This window comes from Zea mays, chromosome 5 (genome assembly GCF_902167145.1).
Source record: "Zea mays cultivar B73 chromosome 5, Zm-B73-REFERENCE-NAM-5.0, whole genome shotgun sequence".
NCBI lineage: Eukaryota > Viridiplantae > Streptophyta > Magnoliopsida > Poales > Poaceae > Zea > Zea mays.
In genome coordinates this window covers 23,278,647-23,300,212 of record NC_050100.1, presented here as the reverse complement: position 1 = coordinate 23,300,212, position 21,566 = coordinate 23,278,647, and the positions used below count along the sequence as shown (strand labels likewise).

The 21,566-nt window shown below is 46.6% G+C and overlaps 1 pseudogene across 1 annotated transcript; it reads left to right on the top strand.

Annotated features, from left to right (window-relative positions):
- Nucleotides 1-4,939: 4,939 nt before the first annotated feature.
- On the top strand, nucleotides 4,940-8,953 carry LOC100500955 (LOC100275689-like pseudogene; annotated as a pseudogene). The gene is made up of 5 exons (NR_159492.1): nucleotides 4,940-5,388; nucleotides 5,623-5,992; nucleotides 6,120-6,129; nucleotides 6,227-6,338; nucleotides 8,039-8,953. The product of NR_159492.1 is annotated as a protein-like pseudogene (transcript).
- The last annotated feature ends 12,613 nt before the right edge of the window (nucleotides 8,954-21,566 follow it).

Genomic DNA, 21,566 nt, shown 5'->3' with positions numbered 1-21,566 from the left:
CGAGGCTTGTCGTCGTTCGTCGAGGACCGCCAGCTTAGGTGGATGTGTCTACCTACTACAGCTGTGGATGTGGGCACACATACCCGTCGGGCGACCCAGAGAGTTTCCTCCTCATGAGTGGTTCGTGGTAGCCGGACATCGGCTTAAGCCCACGGCTGCTTACCGCTGGGACCAGGTCGAGGAGCCATTCGCACGACACCAGCGTGCTTACGTGGAGTACTCAAACGAGCTCGACGCACTTACTCCATCGATGGTGAGTTGTCTCCTTTTTTCTTTTTACATGTCCTTTCTACTTTTATCACACGACACCAGCGTGCTTACATGGGCTTTCTAAAACTTTTGCAGGTGACTTGGCAACCGTATCTTGATCCATATTTCGCCAGCATACAGTTGAGCAGCATGTGCTCAATAGACGAGAACCTCTACCTCATGAGGTGTCCCCTCATCTGTTTTTATGCTGTTGAGTACCACTTGCCCCACAGAGTTGCTCGACAGTTCGGATTGCGCCAGGAGTTTCCGGTGGAGCCATTCTCGACTTCAATAGAACTTCATAAGTGAGTTACTACATGCACTTGTTATTCTAACTAATAATTGAAATATCAGTTAGTCGCTAATATATGGTTCTAACTTTTGCAGGTTCGACAGACAGAGACAGAAGAAGGTCACGGACTTCGAGACGCACCATCGTGATTACATTGATGAATGGGACCAGCAGGGGGATCTGAACTATGAGAATGACCAGGCGCACACAAACTACAACTTCCGGAGGTATTTGATTTGGTATTCTGGTGTGACTAGGTGCAAGTTGAAGGGACAGTGGACAGCAGCAGACTACGCCGAGCAAGAATCGTCAGACGACGAAGACACAGCTTTCGACATAGCTGCTCGGCACGGGTCCCAAATTGAGGCTGCTCCAATCCTTGATAGAGTGGTAACTATTTCTTTACTAAAATTAGAGATTTCAATTCAATGAGATATGTCTAGTTTTGAGCATCCTAATGTCTTAACTTGTGATAGGGAAACTCTATGCTCGTATCTGTTGTTGAACTCGAGCGTATCTCACAGAGAACTTCAGATACTACTACGCTATCGTTACTATCAGTGAGTATCAATGTCTAACAGAAAACTTGTTTATTTGTATGTTGTAACATATGTCTTTAACTAACATTTCGATTACAGAGGGTATCACGTCGTCTTCGTCGAGCAGCGGCTCGGTGTGGATGCCGGTCTCTAGCGGGCGTTGACGTGCAGCTGCCTGTGCCTCGTATGGAGCAGGACGTTCAGCCTCCCATTTGTGCAGTTGGACCATCTACAGCAGGACTCAGCTCGTCGCGATCGACGCGGGACACGTTTGAGAACGTGGCCCAGGACGACGACGATGACGACGACGACGACGACGATGGCGCTGGCGCTGGCGCCGCAGGTCAGGTGGAGATTGGACCGTCTCAGTTGCAGGATGCTCCTACAACTCAGGCATCACAGCTGACACCACGTAGAAGGCGTCCACGAGACCCTTACACTCCAGGCACCGACGCTCTTGGGGCCAAGGGCAAGGGTGAGACTAGGAGGAAATGAATACTTTTGTGATATGGACTGTGTGATTTGGACTTATGCTGGAGACGGTTGTAATATGAACTATGTTTTGTGTTTTGGACTATGTGTTGGGGAACTTGTATTTTGGACTTTGTTTGTGGACATTATATGAAGAACTATGTTCTGTGGATGTTTTTATATTCGATGTGATTTTGTGATGTATTATATGTTGAAATGCTTATATGTCTTATAATATGTGATTATTTGAACTGTGGTTGTTAATAAAACAAGGGGAACTCTTGCAAAATTTTTTTGTGAATCGTAAAAAACATAATAATCAATAAGTAACGCATCTTTAGAGTTCTAAATTATTTTTGATACGTAAATACTACATAATAGGCTACAATTCTTCAGTCTGAATCACAATCTATGAGTAACTCATCTTCGGAGTCATCCGTCTCGCAATCCTCAACAACAACCTCATTCCACTTGCTGCATTGTCCTGCATCACACTTGTCACCAGTTCTTTTGTAATAATTGGCTTCTGCTTCATCTGCAGCTTGGGAGAATAGCTCATCCTCAGCCTCAGCCTCATCAGACTTCTTCTTGTAATAAGCTGCCTCTACCTCTGCGGCGGCCTGTGACAGAAACTCATCCTCTTCCTCTTGAGCACGTAATCCTGCCTCAGCTAGTGCTATGAGCTCACTCAACCTTGACATGTCGTCCTCCTCTTCTTTATGTAATCCTGCCTCTGCGAGGGCGATAAGCTCACTCAATCTAGATGTGTCGTCGTCCTCCTCCTCCATCAGCTCAACCGTTGCCATTTTATCCTGAACATATCTCGCATGCGCCTCATCGGCCAAATAGTTTACGCCGCTTCCAATCTCTGCAAATATAATGAGAAAATTAAGTTAGCAAAGTCAGGATAAATAAATTGTACTAACATAATTATAATATCATTTATCTCACTTACTTCCCTTGAGGCGATCAGCAAGATTATCCAACATCTGTTTCTCGGCTTGAGCCGCTTCCCATTCCCTTGCATCCTGTGCTCTCTTCTCATCTGCCGCCTTCAACCTCCTATACTCTGCACGCTTCGGGCTATCATAAAAGGCAGACTTTGCTTCCCTACGCATGTCGCGTATGCGATCGTTAATGTACGAATCAACGAGCTGAGATCCACAACGCATCTTCTGTCCCATTATTCTCTTGGACTCTATTGTCCGCATCACCTCTCCTTTGTCGTCGTAACTCTCCCAACTACATTTCCTCGTCTCCTACAAAAAAATAGTAAGTACCGCTATAACATTACATCTGGTGCAAAAAAAATACCAACCTCATCGTAATCGACCATATGTCCACAAAAATATCCAACGCCAAGCTCCGAAGGAACTAATCCATACTTAGCTTCAATACCACATTTGCAGAGTACTGGATCAAATTTGACCTCTTCTGCCGCCCACCCCATGTATCTCTTTTCCTTTACCTGTGGCTCTGGCCAATGGGACAAAGGACCATACAACCACTCTCTGAAACGACACTTACGCCACCCGTATGGCTGCAGGAGAAAAAATTAGTAATTTATTGTAAATAAAAACTAGTTCATACATTTAGCGTATCAATGGGCTCACATAATCAATGTTCGGACAACAGAACTGCTTGTCATAGTCTTCGTCGATGACAGCACGATCTCCACAATCGCATCGAGGCGGTGAGTCCATCCGCCTTTCTGTTGCTACCTCCTTCTCCGCATCCGTCATTGGTGGAGGATTCGGGGGAGGAGGTACCCAACGCTTAAAACGCTCATGAGTGGTCCTTCCACTCAACCAATTAACGAAAAGAAGATATCGAGGGTCAAATTTATCAGGACCATCGATCCACTGGAAAAAGAAACACCTCTGATGTCCCTAAAATAATTGAAAGATGCACTATTACATATCTACAAAATAATGAATGCGAACAAAATTAAGTGACAAGTCATAAGCTACGTACGTCCAAAGTGCCACAAAGGTAGTAGCAGCGAGCAGCCGTGTCTGGATGTTGTGATTGATGTACCCAAGCCAGTCTGCCACAGTCACAGTTAGGCACGGGGAGTTCAGGAGGAACAGGAGCATCCTTACTAGATACGTCCGGATATAACTCCCGAGGACGACCTCTCTTCTGCCACAACGCCTCTCGGTACATGTCTTTCATCTAATAAACGATTATAATTATCACTTGTACCTATTATGCTTTATAATAAGTCTACACAAACTAATATTCGAAATAATAATATAATAGGTGTATACAAATTATTTAACTAACAACCCAATATACAAAACGAATCAGTTCGAAATCATACCTTGGCCTACGAAGTGAACCAACTCAAATCTTTGAATCCAGCAATTTTTGACGAAGTTTGGAAATGGGATGAAATGAGCTGCTCTCGGCCAGCCGCGCGGGCGTTTTTATAGGCATTCGTAGCTCGGCGCCAAGATCTGTGGCGCCGAGCTACGAGGCCGCGCCGCCGCCACGTCGGAGCCAGGTAAGCCCTGGACGCAACTAGCCGTTGCGGCCACGTCAGAGCTCGGCGCCATAGGCTGTGGCGCCGAGCTGTGTTAGCTCGGCGCCACGGCCTATGGCGCCGAGCAAAGGGTCCAAAACTGCATTTAAAATTTTTTTAGGTCTAAACGTAAATTTACTTCGGTTTAGGGGCTAAAATACAAAAAATTCGGGCTCCTCGCCTACGTTCACTGAACTCAACAAGCCCGCATGGGCGCGCGTACGGTACGGGCGCTTTTAAAGGTGGCGGATTTATTGTTGCGTCAAGCCACCTTTCCTCCTCCCATCATCGCAGGTCGTCTCTCTCTCTCTGAAATCTCCCTTGCAGACTTGCAGTGCAATGCAGTGCAACGCGACATCGATGCCATGGACTTCTGGTACAGTCCAACAAGCCAAGACATGGAGAAGGTGACAAGTCACTGGAGCCAAAGAGTAACCGGCCGGCAGCCTTCTACGCCTGTTGCCAGTGTATCCCTCCCCCTCGATCGTGCTCGTCAAGTTGCCTCTGAATATGAAGAGAGAGAGAGAAAAAAAATGCGCTGTGTTCGTGGCTTTCAGACTCATCTGATGCAAAAATACGGAAGCAGTGAGTCTCTCTCTCGCACATCTGCTTCTGAGGAAAAGTATAAAAAGGGTGGCTGGAGGTCGTGGACACCGAGATGAGATGAATTTCCTTATTATTAAAGCAGCAAGGAAACGCAGCCAAAGAACCTATCCACGTCATCTAAAATCATGCTAGCCACTCGATAGCCATCGCACGGGACAAATGCGCCCTTTCGGATTCACACGACGCGAAGCTTCTGGACTAATCGACCACCTCCTTTCCTTTCCTTTCCTTTCCTAGAGTTGCAAATTCTCTTCAACACGCGCACATGTGACATGCCCCATGGTCGTCGCCGCTCCAGGCATCCTCCCGTGGCCTCACCTCCCTCTCCCTTCCTCCTCCCACCCGTCTGACGCCTCTGACGCCGCCGCAGCAGCAACAGACGCCAACACCTCCGCGTATGACATCCAGATCTTCGAGCCCACCTCCATCGAGGAGCGTCGTCGCCTCCTGATCCAGCGGCGTCGCCTCCGACTCGCCGCCTCCCATGCCTCGCGGCTCACCGTTGCCTCGCGCGTCTCCTCCAAACTCATCAGCACCACTGCCTCCTGCTCCAGCGGCGTCGCATCCGATCTGCCGCCTCCCCTCCTCATGGCTCGTCGTTGCCTCCCGCCTCTTCCCCAACCTCGCCCTTGCCGCCCTTGGAGGATCCCAAATCCGACGACGAGCTCAGTAGGCCCACGCAGACGCGGATGTGCTATGAACTTCAGGTTCGTCTTTTTTCCTGTACACCAATTATAGTCCTCCAGCGCCTACGAATTTTTTTTGCAAACTTTATACAAGTCCTTCGCTCAACACCGCCTTTGGTTGCAACGGAAGCTGCTACTGTTGTTGAACGTTAGTTGCTTTTATTAGATTTATGCATTTTTTTTAAATTCGAGTTCAAAATTAAGCAAAACACACGCTTAATCAATTTTTTTGCGTTGTTTTCAACTGATATATAGACAACATATTCCTACCGAGAAGTATGAAAAGTACACTTCAGAGCATGTCAAGGTCCTCACGAAAGCTTCCTATCAAGTGGTTGTTTGCAAGATTGACGAGTTGTAGGCACCAAATATATCGAGTCCTTGCTATCAACATATGAGCATATTATTGTCAAAGTAGGCAACATCTCATTTAACAGACAACTCTCCGCTCTATCATTCTCTCAAGGCTGATGTGCATTTCTGATATATTGAGCTCAAGCGTCAGATTCTGTATCGATGGCAATGGGTTCCAGAACAGTACACAAGGCAATTTCAAGACGGTTATTCAATTGCTCAAATAGTTCAGTAAGTGAGAACAAAGAAACTTCCTAAATGTATTAATATGGTATGATGAATAGTGTCTCACACATTGTGTTGTTGAGCTCTGGTCTCCATTTCCGTGCTGCTAGAATGTGATGTGAAGTATTCACCTTTTGACATGGATAAACATCTTCTCTCTGTTACATTTGCAGGCGAAAGAAGGTCTGTTGAAGCAGCCTAAACTATTTTCATTGTGATTTCCAACGCTACATTTTCCAATATGCCTTTGTTTCATACATTTTTCCTTTTTTCAAATAAGGCTCATGTGCTGCTTCGAAAATCAGTTCTAAGAAGGCAACCAGGGACAACAAACCTGATAAGGGAAGAAACATGTTCTGGATAAATATTGGCCTTTGTTTCAAGACTCCAAGGTAAGCCATTGAATGTAAGTACTCAATGTTTCTTTTCTTGTCCAGCCAAGTAGCCAAGTAGTTGTTGTGTCTGTTAGATTAGTAGCCCATATGTATCTAAAAAGATTCCAAAGGACACATAAAAAATTGTTTGCAATAATATAGATGTGTGCTTTAGTGCCCATAGACACTGACCTGCTGCCAAATTTCTAGCCAAGATATAACTTTCTGAGCACTACTTAATTTATCTAAAATGCACGATCGTATATGAAGTCAAAATAAAGTGTGATGCACAAACGAATGTATCCCATGAGCTCTACGTTTCTTTTCCTATGCAATATTATTGACATCATTTATAAAAAGCTACATTTTGTGTCAGTTAGCGAACATAGAATCCTATTGACAGCTTCTATAATAAGAAAAATCAATAAAAGAAATGCTTGGAAAAATGGAATATAATTTACACTCATTAAATTGTAGTAATTTCCTTACCTTGATATAGGTGTTTGGAAATTCTTCCTTCAAATCATTCAGGCCCTTTTGCCACCACGTCTCTGTCAAGTAGATGGTTGTATTAGCAGAAAAAGCCAACACTCCTCACGAGAGCCAAAACCTTATCAGGGTTAGACCAGTCTTTTGTTCAAGCGTCACTGGTTGTCTTACAACTCTTCTTTTCCAACAAGTTCGCAAATTGATTGCTAACACCTTCCCATCTGATTTTTTGCACACAACAAAATCCACAATAACACTATAAAGTGAATATATAAATCAGAAAAAAGATATTCCCACTCATGCTCAGGCAATTATTTTCAGGATATGAATCCTTCTAATTTAGACTATAAAGTCACCCATTAGGCCATTACAACTTTTTTACTATGCATTTATGCTTTATTTATACACCAAAAAAACTTCAAACCCTCGACACCATTCATGCTTCATTTGGTGTATGTTTTGCTACTTTTTCCTTGAACGTAAAAGCATTCTTCTCTGATATCTGTAACTGTAAAAAGATTATTGTTCTATAACTATCTGTTATTTATTGTTCCATCGCTACCTCACTACCTATTTCCTATCTGATGTTTTGCTATAACATCGCCATCGCTGTGTTGTTCAGACTTAAGTTATGTGATGCTTGTTCTTTTTAGATGTAAATCCTACAATTTTCGCCTCCAAAGTCACCCATTACAATATTTTTTACTGAATCTATATCTTTTACTTATGTGTCACTCTGCATTTTTTAAGATTCAAAAAAACATTCCTTATTTTATACGCGGTAAAACAACAACCTTCATAATTCACCGGATCTTCTTAGTATTATCTCTGACAAAAAAATATAAAGTCTGTCCCCACAAATGCAAATTAGTTTCTTGATTTTCAATTGGTTGTTAAATGTCTGACATGAGCAATCAGTTTGGTTAGCATAAAAGGATGGTGATTTTGACAACTACACAGTTTGTAGGAACAACAATAAAAACACTTCATTATATATTAGGGTTCTATGATGTTCACCATTCATGGCTTCCTACCAGATCACACATTGCATAAATCAAGTTCTACGCTATTGGTTACTTTTCAGAGATTCAGACAGAACATTTATATTCTGTTTCCTGGATTGAGCATATTCCGTTATAGAATGTCTAGAATTTTTTTCAAACTTATGCATCTGATATGATCTCTCAATATATAAGTACTGACGAAAGAAGTGTGATGGTCAATTCCAGCCCGCCACCATCCAGGGATCAATCCTCACCACGAGGACCAGGGGTGATGCCAACAAGGTGTACGTGAACCTTTCCTGGGGTGTTGATAATTTAGCTCTCGCAAACCTGTTCACTGAGCAAGGACCATCTATGACAGTGAGAACAAGTCAAGAGGGTTTGATTTTTTGTCATGTATGGTTCCACAGAAGAGCCTGAGAATGCATTATCGAATCTCAATGGAGCTATGAGTTCTGAAACCCTTTTTTCTTCCCCTTGCTGCTCGCGGCATAGCATTTGGAAATTGAAGTACAATTTGTCTTTCAGGATATACTGAATTGATTTATCATTGTCCTGCAGGACTTGGATGATAGATCCGTGTTACGATACCAGCATCAAAGCCGCCTAGAAGCAATACTGAACTTTCACTTGAGATGTGAGTAGTTGTTGTTGGGGGCCTTCGTCCTCCGAAGGTCCTCAAAAACATGATTTGACAATGTTTTCCAAGTGGATTATGTGAACAGGTACCTTCGGACTCAGAATTACGAACATGAAGTGCGGTCAGGACGAAGCCTGAACCAGACGAAGGACGGGCTGATTACCAAGCTCCACGAAGGATGGTGCACAGCCGAAGCTGTGCGCAGGGAAGCTTCGTCGTGATAGCAGAGAGGGGAACCGACCTAAAGATAAAAAGACTACGTGGGCCTTGTCAGATTTCCATAAGTCATTGACAAATGTAATGGACATAAATGTAATTTTACGTGGGCTGCGTCCCGCGTCTATAAATAGATGAACAGTACTCTCGTACTGTTCACGCGGACTTGGCATTTGCTTTTGCGTCACGCTTGTACTTTTTATCTTCTCTCAGGACCGAAGGTACATTTGTAATTTGAAATCATTTCTATTTTTCCATGTTAATAAAATAGAAATGATTCTATGATGATGCTTATATTATATTTCATGCTTTATATGAATCCTTCGTCATTACTTGTTATGTTTACGAAGGTATGTCTCTTATGACTTTCGTCCGAAACTCATTATTTCCCGAAGGGACATAATGCTTCGAAGGACGAAGGACTTTAACACTTAACACTTTTTATGTTGCCTTGTTCTTAACTCTTAGCATTTGAGAACAAGTCCCCAACATTGGCGCCCACCTCCGGTGAACTCACTTCCACTTCGAGTTTTTTGAACACCTTCGGAAGCTATAGACCCTCGCTATGGCGCCGAAGAAAGCTTCAGCGACTGGGGCTGCAGCACTGCAACCGCTGGACCCCAACCAGGAGACCGTCTCTCTCCGGGAGGCCCGAAACCAGAAGAGGAAGGCTGTCAGCCCGACGATTCAGGAGGATGAACTAGACCAAGAGACCAGGGACATGGAGATGCTACATCAACAGGTGCAGAGGAAGAAGGAGAAGATGGCCAGGCTAGCTGAGCTGCAGAGGCAGATAGACGAAGCTTCTGAAGAAGTCCGTCATCTTACCCACGATGAGCAGAACCGAAGGCCTCAACAAAAAGACCTTCATCAGGAGGGCTTCTTCAATGAAGATGACTGGTATGACAATTTTCATCATGGAAATTTTGTTTTCGACGATGCTTCTCCTCTGTCCGCTGATCTGCAGGCTACACCTTGGCCTCCGTCCTATAAGCCACCCCAGCTTCCCATGTTCGATGGCCATTCGGACCCGAAGCAGTTCTTGATGAGTTACGAAGCAACAGTGTCTTCGTATGGTGGCAATGCTGCAGTAATGGCAAAGTCTTTCGTTATGGCCGTCAGGAGTGTTGCTCAGACCTGGTATTCCTCCCTTCGGCCAGGAACGATCACTTCATGGCAGAAGCTGAAGGATATGTTATTGACCAGCTTTCAAGGATTTCAGACGAAGCCGGTCACTGCTCAAGCCTTGTTCCAGTGCACTCAGGATCATGAAGAATACCTTCAGGCGTATGTCAGAAGGTTCTTGCGTTTGAGGGCGCAGGCACCAACGGTGCCCAATGAAATTGTCATCGAAGCCATGATCAAGGGGCTTCGTCCTGGACCTGCTGCTCAATACTTTGCTAGGAAGCCTCCTCAGACCCTGGAGAAGCTGCTCCAAAAGATGGACGAGTACATTCGTGCTGACAATGACTTTCGCCAAAGAAGGGAGGAGGCCTTCAGATTTTCTGAAATGACCAGGGGCTTCGGAGGAAGATCCTATCCGAGGCATGTCAGGTCCATCCACAACTCTACTCAGAATGATGATAAGGGGAGTCAGCAGAACAGACCGCAGTGCTCCTCGCAGGCTTCGGGGCAACAACAAACTTTCTTCCGGCCACCAGCTCCAAGAGGCAGAGGCGCCAGGGGCTTCGGCGGAAGATTCGGAGATCAACCAAGGAAACTGTTTTGCTTGTTCTGTGGAGAAAGCAAGGGCCATACCACCAGGACGTGCCATATTACAATCCAGAAGCAAAAGGAAATAGCCGAAGCTGCATCTCAACAAGCTCAGCCGAAGCAGGTCATGCATACTGCTTCGTATCATCCACCTTACATCCCACAATACATAGACAACCACCCTGCAGCTTCTGTAGCTTCGGCAAGTCAACCTCAAGCTTCCTGGCAGCAGCCTCCGCCTCCACCTCCACTGCAACAGGGTCAACAGCCAGAAGGGAGTCAATATGCCCCACACCAAAGGGACTTCAGAGAACAATCCGAAGCTCGCACAGTCAACAGCACTGTGCCAGAGTCGAAGCACATTTATTGACACATATCCTACCTTTGATAGCAGTCTTTTCTATTCAGTTTTATTTTCTGTGAAACAAAGAACATTGTTAGTTTTCATGTAATAATTTCGTTGTTTCCCACGAGGAAAACCCATTTTCTTCACAGGCTTAAGTCCCTGAAGCTTAAAATTTTTTTTGCGCTAACAAGGAGGACCTTCGAATTATTAAAAATCCTTCGAAGCAACAGAAAGTCGTTCTAAGGAACGCAGAGTAAGTTGATGAAGTCACAAAAAGCCGTTCCAAAGGGAGCGCAGTGTAAGTTTTCTGCTCAAAAGTCGTTCCTACGGGAATGCAGAGCTTACAGCGAAAAGTCAACGCTGATACCGCCTAAGTAAAAGGCGAAGAAGCTCCTAAGGGAGGCTTACAGCGAAAAGTCAACGCTGATACCGCCTAAGTAAAAGGCGAAGAAGCTCCTAAGGGAGGCTTACAGCGAAAAGTCAACGCTGATACCGCCTAAGTAAAAGGCGAAGAAACTCCAAAGACGTTCCTAAGGGAATGCAGAGTTTACAGAGATATTTTGTGTGTATCTTCGGAACAAACGTCATTTGCATAACATAACATCATCACACCATTTTGCATAGCATAAGCATCATACATCATGTTGCATATGGCAAAAGAAGGGGACACCGTATCAACCTTCGAAAGGACGCTTTGAGAAGTGAAAATTGTGTAAAGTCATGAGGAAATACAATGATAATCTTCGGAATACAGCTTCGGAGAATGTTTTTACGAAGCATGGATGAGCTTCATCAGAGTAATATCGAAATTGTACAGCTTCGGAGAATGTCTTCTTCACGAAGCATGAAAAGAAGGGAAGGTGTTTTTTCGCCGAAGGCTCAAAAATGGTATGTATGTAGAATTTCATGCATCGTAAAGAATTGAATAATGAAAAGGGACTTATATATTACATTCAAATGTACAAAATATTACATAGATCACACTTCAAATGTTTTTTCTAATAACATCTAGTCTTCTCTTAATACTACTTCGGCAGCCTCATTTAGAAGTTGTTCAACAACTTTATCCATGATAGCTTCGGCCATTTGTTTGATTTCGTCATCCTCTTTGATGTGAGGGTCAATAGACGATCCAGTAGGTTCTGAGGAAACAGAATATTTTTGCATTACTATTACAAACTGCGAGTAAAGTTTGAAATAAAAATTACAACACAATAAGTGCGACTAATTAATACCTATTTGCCCTTCGGCAACTTCTGCCACTTTCCTGGCATCATGGATGCCTTTTTCACTTCTTTGAATAATTTCTTGCGCCATTTCTCGGCCGCCGTTGTCCCAGATATCAGTGAAGAATTTACCGCCAACCATGCTTGCTTCGGCCGAGGGGTCTTTGATGTCTTCGGAGGATAAGGCAGCTTCGGACTGAGCTAAAGATTTTACATGTTCACAACCTTTTTTCTCCAAGACAGTAGCAATTCCTCTGGCGCCCGAAAAAGCGCAGATGTCACCGCGGCTACTCAGGATTTCCTCGAAGGCCTCTGCTTCGTGACTGTTCCATTCTATTGGACCTTCGGGATCGCCTCTCGAGAAGTTCTCTTCACTGGAAAATGCGCCCACGCTAGCGAAGCTGGTTTTGATTTTCTTTACGCCTTCCATGGATTTTTCGTAGCATTTTTTCTTAGAAGACCGAAGCTCTTCCACGGTTGCTTCCAAATGATCAGCCCATTGGTCGCTGCATTCACGTCTTGTTTCTTCAAGTATGCGTTCTTCTTTCGCCCGGGCCAATCGCTTCTGAAGGTCCTTAATTTCGCGTTTGTGAGCTTCGGCTTGAACCTTTGCAGCAGCTTCGTCCTTTTTTATCTTGTCTACTAATGTAACCAGAATTTTATCTTTTTCTAGAGCTTCGTTTCTCAGTTTAATAACTTCGGAGCGTAAATTGTCGAACGCAATTTCATGGCTTTCATCTTCGGTGCTTTTTTGTGCTCTTAATGCGTTGCTTAGGATTAAGCCCTATACGAAAAAGTATCCATATAAGAATAAAAGAATGAATTACGTATTAAAAAGTTTTTTCAAGCGACTAATTCCCATACCTTTAGGCTATTGTACGCAAGACTGTCCGCGAGATCCTCCTTTGTCATAGCACATAATCCAGCTTCGAGCTTCGGGAACCCCATACTCCTAGCCATCTCTCGGCAGACAGATAGTTCTTTATTATCAGGCAGGCAGTATAGGAAGTCATCCTCATTTGTCCCGTTGAATACTACTGCCCCCTTCGGATATTTTAGCTCTCTGGCATAGTAGTTGGCTTCATAAGTCTCTTCTTCAGATAATTTCTTCCCCGAAGCATGTCGTATGATGTAATCGCATGTGCTGGCAGGAGCTTCGGGGACGGCAGTGTCAATTTCCTCAACCAAAAATGGTTCTGATGTTTTTATTTTTATTTTTTTTTCGGTTTCCAAAGATTGTTCCTTGGTGGGCTCTGAAGGCCCAGCTTCAGCTTGTTGCTTCGAAGCTTCAGTAGACGCTTCAGCAAGATCAATAGTCTTCTTTGGAGTTGTGCTTGAAGACTTAATTGTCTCCAAGACATCTAGTACGTTCACCATTCTTTTCCTTTTTGGGGTCACCAATGGGCCCTTTTTGGATTTTTCTTGTTTCGACATTTGCTGAAGGACTTAAGATTTCCAATATTTTTTGTCCTTCAATTCTCGGTTTTTCTGCCTTCTCTGCTGAAGGCGCTTCAGATTTCTCTTCTATCTTCGGCACTGGAGCTGGTTCTGTAGCTTCAGAGGCCAAAGAGACTTCATCAATAAATTCTGGCACTGTGGCCGGCTCAATAAAACGCGCTCGGTGGGTGAGCACCTTCATCTTTTTCCTTTGCGGCGCTGGCTCACTAGTGGCACTTGTGGTAGCTTCTGTTGCAAGAGAAGTATTCTTTCTTTTGCGACCCAGTATCGGATAGTGATAATCAGGGTAGACAAACCCGACTGCGTCAAATACCCGGTTCAGTCTTTTCTTCTTTCGGCCTCCGAAGGCTGCTGATAACGCAGTATTCTCGGCCTTCGAATATGCCCCAAGCAGTTCGTCACTTAATGTTTCAATGTTTTTCAACCAGTCGTCATCGGGTTCAACAAATTTATCCCCGTATTTGAATGTGTATTTCAGTCTGACCAGTCCGCCTTCGTCGGACTCTTTGATGGTCTCCTTCGGCATCTCCCACTTTCCTGCAAGTGGCCACACCCTGAAGGCAATATGTTCTTGAATCAAGTCCCTTGTCCCAATAAAAGAGCAGACTACGCCGAAGGCTCTTTGGCATTCCTCGGCCGCTTCATCCATTTCAACCTTCGGCCTTCGAAGTCCGAAGCGTTGCCAGATGGGGCGCATAATGATACTCTTGACATTTTCTTGCGCTGTTAAGTCATTCTTTACATAGAACCATTCAGTCATCCAGGCTCCGGGCCACCTCTTCCGAAAAGTTGGCACAGGGCGGCTTGACCCGGAGCGGGCACCGAAGCTGTAGCACCCAAAGTTGTTGTGATATTGTTCCTTCCCCCAGGGCTTCGTCTCATATAACAACTCATGAATGTTGCAAAAGCTTTTAGCATTTGGTTCTAAACTTTGGCTTCTCGCAGCCCAGACAAACATCCCCATTCTTATGATAGCTTCGGGAGTAAGTTGATGAAGGTAGACTTGAAATGTCTTCAGGACTTCAATGACAAAGTTGCTTAGGGGGAATCGAAGCCCTGCCTTGAGAAAGCTTCGGAAGATCACGACTTCATCTTCTTCGGGGGTGGGAGAAGTTTTTTCTCCAGCATCAACCCTCACGATAGATATATCACGAAAATATCTCCCTCTCATGTTATCAATGTGACTCTGCTTAATGGTGGTTTTCCCGAAAACCGTGTGACTTGGCCGCCATGGTCGATCTTCGGATTCTTCCCCTCCACTTTCTATATCATAACTGTCGCTGTCACCAGTATCTTCGGACAAACCTTCAAGAATCTCCTTGGTGATTTTCTCCGTATTAGTCTCCGCCATCGCTATAAGGAATCCCAAGTTCTTCTCCTCGTCGAGACTCAGCTTCGTATCAGCAGGGATCTTCTTACCTTCAGACATCTTCGGAAACACTAAAAAACTGTTTTTAAGGCCGAAGCTTCAAAATCAAAAAGATCAGCAAATCTTAGTGCACAAGAGCTAAAAATTTAGTGGGCCGAAGCAGATGGCAAGTGTGCGTACCAAATGAGTTTGCGGTATGATCTTATTTATACGCCCAGGGCGTTGAAAATTGAAAGACCCCGCTTGTCAGTGAAAGTTGCTATTCTAGCAAAGGGAAGGTGTTTTTTTCGGACCTTCGGCTCAAGGCCTTCGTCCATATCGCAATCTGAATTTATCATTAACAAATTAATATTGCGAGGGGCTACTGTTGGGGGCCTTCGTCCTCCGAAGGTCCTCAAAAACATGATTTGACAATGTTTTCCAAGTGGATTATGTGAACAGGTACCTTCGGACTCAGAATTACGAACATGAAGTGCGGTCAGGACGAAGCCTGAACCAGACGAAGGACGGGCTGATTACCAAGCTCCACGAAGGATGGTGCACAGCCGAAGCTGTGCGCAGGGAAGCTTCGTCGTGATAGCAGAGAGGGGAACCGACCTAAAGATAAAAAGACTACGTGGGCCTTGTCAGATTTCCATAAGTCATTGACAAATGTAATGGACATAAATGTAATTTTACGTGGGCTGCGTCCCGCGTCTATAAATAGATGAACAGTACTCCCGTACTGTTCACGCGGACTTGGCATTTGCTTTTGCGTCACGCTTGTACTTTTTATCTTCTCTCAGGACCGAAGGTACATTTGTAATTTGAAATCATTTCTATTTTTCCATGTTAATAAAATAGAAATGATTCTATGATGATGCTTATATTATATTTCATGCTTTATATGAATCCTTCGTCATTACTTGTTATGTTTACGAAGGTATGTCTCTTATGACTTTCGTCCGAAACTCATTATTTCCCGAAGGGACATAATGCTTCGAAGGACGAAGGACTTTAACACTTAACACTTTTTATGTTGCCTTGTTCTTAACTCTTAGCATTTGAGAACAAGTCCCCAACAGTTGTAGTAGTAGCCCAAACTCTGGAATATAGTATCATCATTCCTAGATATGTAGTTGTAAATTCTCTGCCCAGAGGTTTGAGCTATCACTCAGATTATGGGTTCAATGTCATGTATAGAGTCAAGAAAAAACATCTTCTGTGCGTCTTCGAGTCTTTCAAAGGCAAAACAAATTACACGCGCGCTGGCGCGCACCAATTTACTAGTATATATCATATATGACCCGGCATCCATTCCGTGAAGAAGCAAGGGCCGGCCCGGGCCCTCGGTGTGACGCGCCACCGGTCAGTTGAGTTCATGCGTGCGTTTTTCATCGCCATCGGCCTCTCCATTTTGTTTCGTTTCTTCCAGGAGGGAGAGAGGGGGGGCTCCTGTACCGCGTCCGCACGTCAGCTACTGAATGCTGAAATCAAGGCACAGGGATTGTAGGCCAGGACGCAATCATTTGGACGCCTTACTGGACTGCAATGCGTCTAAGGCCTTGTTTGGTTTTAGGGACTAAAGATTAGTCCCTCCATTTTAGTCCCATTTAGTTCCTAAATTGCCAAATAATATGACTAAAATAGGGACTAAACTGTTTTAGTCTCTAGTCCCTCTAGTCCCTCAAGTTGTGGCTAAAAGAGACTAAATCATATTAATTCCACATTTGCCCCTCATTTATTTCAATTGTACTAATAGCAGGAGAATATTAAAGGTCATTTTAGTCTTCTTATAAGTCATTTAGTACATTCTTACTAATTTTAGTCCCTACAACCAAACAGATTATGGACTAAACTTTAGTGTCCTAACTGTAGAAATGTAAAGTGGATGTATTGATAGGAGATGGTGTACACATATTTATAGGGACTCAACCCTAACCCTAACCCTAATGGGCCGGCAGCCCAACAGTGGTGCCGGCCCACACACTCTCACACACACACTGTCTAACATCCCCCCGCAGTCGCAACGGGGGCACCACACACACGATGAGACTGGAGTAGAGGCCGAAGGTAGGAGCCGACGGGTTGAAATCCCCCCGCAGTCGCAGCGTCGTGATGGTGCGAATGTTGCGGCTGGAGTAGAGACCGGTGTGTGCTCCAAGAAGACGATAGCCCCTAGATGCCGAGGTAGCCGAAGTCGTGGTGGTCGCGGTCGGAAGACGCGCAGCAAAAGCCTGATCTTCGGGAGGGTCGACGTTCGAGCGTCAACGATCAGCAGGGCGACACAACAAAAGAGCACCGGCAGGCCGACCTTCCTGCTTCTTCGATCGTCCAGGCGTCAAGGAGCCCCGCCAGGGAGGCCGACAGCAGCGCACGCGTCTGCGCCAGTCATGGTGTCCGCGCCCGCGGCAGAATAGAAGGGGAAACGACAGATCCGGCCGGGAAGGCCACGGCAGCGACGGATGCAGTCGGGAAGACACGATCCAGCCAAAGGGACGGCGGATCGAGCCAGAAAGGTCGCAACAACGTGGATCCGGCCGGGAAGGCCGCGGCAGCGACGGATCCAGCGAAGGCAAAGAAAGGGGGTGGGCGGCAGGGCGTGTCCAGCCGGGCAGGGGCCTGCGCCGGACCTGGCAAGGGGTGTTGACGGCACCGGTGACAGGAGAAGCTCGAAGTGGGAGGCGCTGCCGGGGCGATAGCGCGAGCAATTAGGAGGTGGCTAGCGCGATGACAGGGGGCTGCACAGGCAGAGATACCGGCACAGGGGAGAGGCGCGCAGGTGCGAGAGCGGCCGAGGGGAAGGAGGCCCTCACAGCCAGAGAGGCAGCGGAGCAGACGGCCAACATGAGGACCGGCGGCGACGACCAGCCCTGTACGCGGCGGCGGCGCGGACTCGGGCAGCCCGGATCTGGGGTTGGGGAGAGAAGCCGCGAGGCCCATGGCTGGTGTCGCGACTGCAGGGGGCAGCGAGTCCAGTCGCGTGGGGCAGAGCCTGTGGCGCAACGACAGGGGAGGGGAGCCGTGGGCGCCCCGCCCAGGACGGGATCCACGTTGCCCAGGTCGGGCCGCACCGTCGCTGCGCAGGTCGAGTGGAGCCATGCCGCGCGCGCCGGGTTGGGGTCGAACGGCGAAGGGGAGCAGGTGCGGCCGCCGGGGAGGGAGGGGCGGCCGTCGCCGGTGTGGAGGCGCGGGCGCCGCCGGGCCGCGAGAGCGGGGCGTCAGCAGCAGGCGTGGCGGCGCCAGTGGGCGAGGGGTGCAGGAAGAAGCCGGTCTGCGCGATGGTCGTGCGCTCGGCGACCTCGTCCTCCTCCGTGCCCTGCGACCGGTTGAGGGGGTCGGGCAGCAGCGACGTGACGGGGAGGCGGCGGCCGTAGACGAGGGAGAGGAGGTGGAGGACGAAGAGGAGTTGGGGCCCCGCGCCATGGGGAGGAGTTGCTTCGCCGCAGCAACCTCCATTCGCGCGGCCGCTGAGAGGGAGAGCTGCAGGGAGGTAGAGCGGCGGCTGGGAGGAGGGAGGCCGCCCCCGGGAGGGAAGGATGAGCCTCCCGGGGGGCGACGGCTGGTCCTAGGGCTAGCGGCGGCTGTGGGGTGGGTGACGGCTGTGGGTGGAGAGGGAGAAAAAAAAAACCTAATCCTCTGATACCATGTAGAAATGTAAAGTGGATGTATTGATAGGAGATGGTGTACACATATTTATAGGGACTCAACCCTAACCCTAACCCTAATGGGCCGGCAGCCCAACAGTGGTGCCGGCCCACACACTCTCACACACACACTGTCTAACACTAACTAAACTTTAGTCCCTAGACTAAAGAAACCAAACATGGCCTAATAATGTTCGGCAACAGGACGCCCCAAGTACAGTCTTACTGTAGTCGTAGCTCGCATAGGCCTGATGCAAAGCTAAGCTGAGGTCTTGGTCTGAAACAGCTGGCTGGAAAGAACAGTGCCATGGTGGACTCGAGTCGCGAAGAATAGGGATCAGTAGTACCCTGTGTGCCACCCGGAAAAGCTAGGCGACGAGTACACTGTTTGTTGGGAGTTGGGACCTGCTAGCACGATGCAGTGCTTAATGCACGCACGCACCGTACTGCAATGCAAGCTACTGTTCTTCTTCAGAGCTCAATCAGCCGTCGGCCAAATTAGCTTCGAACCTATACTGCATTTCTTCAGTCGTAGATAGGGGCGGAGCTATGTAGAAATTAGGGGGCGCACATGCACCCACGAAAATTTGGAAATCTAGTGGTTTGGACCAAATTTTCACCATATATGCACCGCCTATAAATTTTCGCCATGGACGTTAGTGGTTTGAACTCTAATAATGTTCAGCTAAATTTGCAGTTCGTTTGCGTCTGATGCTTCTTTTTATTCAGTGACAAATCTTCTCTGCGGTAAGGACGGTGCCGAGAGAGGTAGTCTATGTTTATAGGTGAAGCGAGCCTGCATGTCACACTTGATATAAGAATAACAGAAAAATCTCTACTAAAATTTTCGAATCCCATCCGATCTGTATGACGTAAGAATAACCGAAAAATGGCCTGAACTAATTGGCCCGTGTGCAACACATGCCCGAAAACTGTCTTGGCATCCACTTCTCGATCTATGGTGGCTAGAGGCACGCCACGCCGCATAGAGTTCAGATTTCAGCGTCAGCTCGTGTCCATTTGGTTGCCGCTCGTGAAATATATACATATAGAGCATAATACACTAGCTTCCTGCTACTTGACAATATTGCTACCGTGCTAGTTAGTGACTGACGGTGACGACGGACAGCGTTCCCCCAACAACTTCAATGCGTGAAAAGCAACTGAAATCATTGGTTGATCATAGACGAACACGGCATCTGAATGGAAAAACGCCAAGGCGTATATATATACGTGTGCTTGTCGTTGGACCGTCCGTCAGCTTTCAGACCTACAGACGTCAGGGTATGGATTAATTGACGTCCATGGCGATTTGGCGCGCGCGTACAGACAGGTACAGCGGCCGGCCGGCCGGTCCCAGCGTAGAAGACGACGTCCTAACGGCTCAAATGCCGTCTAGTTTTCTTCTTCCATTTAGAAAAAAAAAGATGTTCAAATTCCGTCAGGGAAGCTCTCCTGGTCCGATCGGTTCTCGCAGAAGCACAGCGTAGCGATCTCCTGCGGGGCTATCTGCTGCTAATCGCTGTCACGTTTCTGAAGAGAATAGCATAGCATACTACACCACCGCCCCCGAATCGACCAAATAATTTAGCGACGCAGAAACCGATCGATCAGCCGCTCGTCGTAATTAAAATCACGCGGATTTATATCTCCGGAGGATCAAGAATTCAAGATCAAAGCGATAACGACGTGGCCTGTATTTATTTCTGGGAAAGAGGGGAGCGTGTGAAGCGGGCGAGAAGCTTCATGGACGAGCACAGCGTTCGGGCTTGCGACGTGTGTATCTGCTACAGGAGTGTGGAGCCCTGGTAGCTAGCTAGGGAGAATAAGACAGACAGACAGTCAGACACGACCGACAGACTACTATAATAACTACATAAATAGATTTTGTTAACCCGTGCGTACGTGCGGCTACTATAATATAACTAATAAATAGATTTGGTGTACATACACAAATGTGTAGGCAATGATTTAGATAGAAAACTGGTGTCTTTTGCTTGCATTGACATGGACCGAACCGGCTCAGGTTTGGTGCAATGGATATGGATCTAGAAAAAAAAAGGGGAGAAGAAACGAAGGAACCCAAATTAAATAAAAATGAGTGTGCGCTGTGTGCAGTGTTGGTTGGAAGAAGCTACTCCTCCGTTCTCCTCTTATTCGAAAATCAGTGTTGGTTTGATGCGACGAAAGACCCGGCAAGTTTTGGGCCAGTCGATCCGACTGCGGCGTGTAGTGTAGTGTAGGGGCCGGCACACGGAACAAGCTAGCGCCCGCGCGCCGTGCGGAGGATTGTTTCTCTTGCGGAAAAATTCTGTCGGCGTGCAGCCACCCACCAGACAACAAGGACGGCGTCTGTTTCCTTGGTGTTGGCTGGAGCGTAGTCGCGGCGGATTCGTGCTCCCGATCGATCGATCTCGTGCACGAATTTGTCCATTGGGGGAAAAAACTTCATAAGCAGCGCAAAACGTGTGCGTCGGCGAGCACGACGCAGAGGAAACAACCTCCAAGCAGCGTAGAGTGTACTGGGATTCTGTGAACGTTGGTTCTTGGACAAGTTAGTTAGCCACTCCCAATTTATTCTTTAGCTCGCTAATCCTTGTTTAACTTGCCTAATCCGACAAACTCTAACTCTATAAAGGACCCGGTTGCGCGCGACACGAAGACATGGCGTCGTGGAGACGGGAGCGAGAGATGCCTGCCGGGGCACACGGGCAGTCTGCGCGGGGATTGGGAGGCAGAACTGCTGCTGGGAGGGACAAGCTGGTGTTGGTCTTGTCAGATTGATTGTAACACCCTAAAACTCTGACATGTCATCATCAGTATTTGCATTAACTTGCTTGATACACCTAGAATGCATTTACTAGGTCAACAATTTGCAAAATTGGAATGTTTTGTATTGAGTGTAGGGCTTAGTATTAGGGCTTTGCTTGAGCTAAGTAGGTGAGAATCATCTCTTAGGCGAGTGACAAGTTGACTTGGAGTCTTAAGTGTAAATCAAGTGGAAGGATCGCTTGAGGAGGGGATCGACTTCAAAACCCTAAATTGAGCCCAAGAGTGAAATGGTGCATAAACAAAGCAACTCCAAAAATAAGGGCCTTTTTGGCCATGAGTTCTGAGTACGAAAGTTGGATCTTAGATTAAGAAGTAAGGGCCTGTTTG